The sequence below is a fragment of the Canis lupus genome, chromosome 6, assembly GCF_003254725.2.
Source record: "Canis lupus dingo isolate Sandy chromosome 6, ASM325472v2, whole genome shotgun sequence".
NCBI lineage: Eukaryota > Metazoa > Chordata > Mammalia > Carnivora > Canidae > Canis > Canis lupus.
In genome coordinates, this window is record NC_064248.1 from 371716 (window position 1) to 374141 (window position 2426).

A 2426-nucleotide genomic window follows, 5' to 3' on the forward strand; every position below is an offset into this window, starting at 1 on the left:
ATATAAATAATAGTGAAAGGGAATATAAGGGAAGGGAGAAGAAATGTGTGGGAAATATCAGAAAGGGAGACAGAACGTAAAGACTGCTAACTCTGGGAAACGAACTAGGGGTGGTAGAAGGGGAGGAGGGCGGGGGGTGGGAGTGAATGGGTGACGGGCACTGGGGGTTATTCTGTATGTTAGTAAATTGAACACCAATAAAAAATAAATTAAAAAAAACCAAAAAAACAAAAAAACAAAAACAAAAACAAAAACAAAAACAAAAAAAGAATACAGAACTAGGGGGTTCCTGTCTGGCTCAGTCAGTAGAACATGTGACTCTTGATCTCACGGTTGTGAGTTGAAGCCCCATGTTGAATGTAGAGATTATTTAAAAATAAAATCTTGAAAAAAAAAAAAAAGAATACAGAACTATGAAGCATTGCTGGGTCAGAAGGGTGTTCCAAAATGGAATAATTTGTGAAATCATACAACTTAGATATATTTTTAAAAGGAAAGAAAAAGTACTAAATAATTACAGTTCCCTCCAAAAAGGAAATCTCAGGGCGTTTGGGTGGCTTAGTGGTTGAGTGTCTGCCTTCCGCTCAGGCCATGATTCCCGGAATCCTGGGATCGAGTCCCACATTGGGCTCCCCACAGGGAGCCTCCTTCTCCTCTGCGTATGTCTCTGCCTCTCTCTTTGTGTCTCTCCTGAATAAATAAATAAAATCTTAAAAAAAAAAAAAGAGGAAATCTCAAATTAAGGAGAAAAGATTCTGATAGTGTAAATGAGCCTGGCTCATAAAGCAAACCTAACAATGTATCCAAGATTCTGTCCATAAAAGTAAAGCCATGGATGGCATCTTTAATATTAAAGAAATAGGCTATAAAAAAAAGTTCTTTCTCAGACATGGTTTTAGTAAAAGGTCCTTTGTGCTCCTTTGTGGGCACAAAATAAAGTTCCATGAGTTTGCTCACTTTCCAGTATTATTCATAGACCAGTTCCAAAGAAAAAGAGCCATTTAATGCAGTGACTTCCCCATTGGCTGTTACTATGTAAATGGTATGCATCAGCTCATCTGGTTTGGTTTTCCTTTGCTTCAAAGTTCTTCAAAAGCTGACTTCACAGCCAGATTCTTGACAAGTGATCAACAGTGGCATCACCTCAAACCTTTATATATCTGGTCTGTGGACTGTCATCTTTTTCCATTAGTGTGAGAGGAGACCTGAATACTTCCTGTTTCAGTAGCACCATCTAGGACTGGATCAAATGCCACTGTTGCATTGCTGTTATCAAGCTGATGCTGGGAATGACCAGATCTTTGGGTCCTGCTTCCTGATCACTGTGTGTGGAAGCATCACTACAGTAAGAACTGTCGCCACTGTCCTCTGCTCCAGTTCCATTTTCAGTGTGCTGCTTCTTGCCTTGCAATGATCTGTTCATGGACAGTATCTTCAGTCCTTCATCCGTGCTGTGACTGAGTGCTTGTTGATCATTGTGCTTGTTGATCATGGCTAGTACTCTCTCTCCATGAACTTCATATTCTCCATGACTTGGATAAATCTTGCTGATGAATGCATCAATATTTGAATCTGGTCTTCGTGATCTTTTAGAAACTAGCTTTTTTCGACAGGTAAGATATTCTTTTTTTTACATTTATTTTTTAATAGAGAAAGAGAGAGAGAGTGGGAGAGGCAGAGGGAGAGGGAGAGAGAATCCCAAGCAGACTCCACGGTCAGCATGGAGCCTGACTTCGGGCTCAATCTCATGACCCTGAGTTCAAGACCTGAGCCCAAACCAAGAGGTGGACATTCAATCCACTGCGCCACCCAGGCACCTCAGGACGTTCTTTATTGCCACTTCTGAGGGCTGTGATAGTGTAGTCTGCCCAAAAGCTATGTAAACACTCCTTTGCAATCATGGTGTTCTCCAACATATCCAAACAAATTGGGTATATTAATTGACTGTGTAGTCTTGAAGATGAAACTACAATTTCTAAGCCATCTGTTGTTGCCACCTGAGATGTTCATTGTAATTCATATAAACAGAGTTCCCATATTTTGCTTAATGGTTGAATTCTGAGACATTGTGGCTCCTGCCCCCAGCCCAGGACTCACTGGCCACTGCCACATCCAGACTCAGGTACCAGCCACATGATATCAAAACATATTTCTGTTTTTTAAATTAAGATTTTATTTGTTTATTTGGTAGACGGAGAGCACAAGCAGGGGGAATGGGTGAGGGAGAAGCAAGTTCCCCGCTGAGCAGGGAGCCCTATGTGGGACTCAATCCAAGGACCCTGAGATTATGATCTGAGCCAAAGGTAGACGCTTAACTGACTGAACCACCCAGCCACCCCATCAAAACATATTTCTTAATGAAAAAATGACCTGAAGTGAAAGTCAGTGCTAGATCTGGTGACTAAAATGTAGGAAAAGCTAAGAGG

General features: G+C 41.1%; 1 pseudogene; it reads right to left on the reverse strand.

The window, feature by feature from the left end:
- Positions 1-429: 429 nt before the first annotated feature.
- LOC112646041 (E3 ubiquitin-protein ligase RING2-like) lies at positions 430-2135 on the reverse strand (annotated as a pseudogene).
- Between the last annotated feature and the right edge of the window lie 291 nt (positions 2136-2426).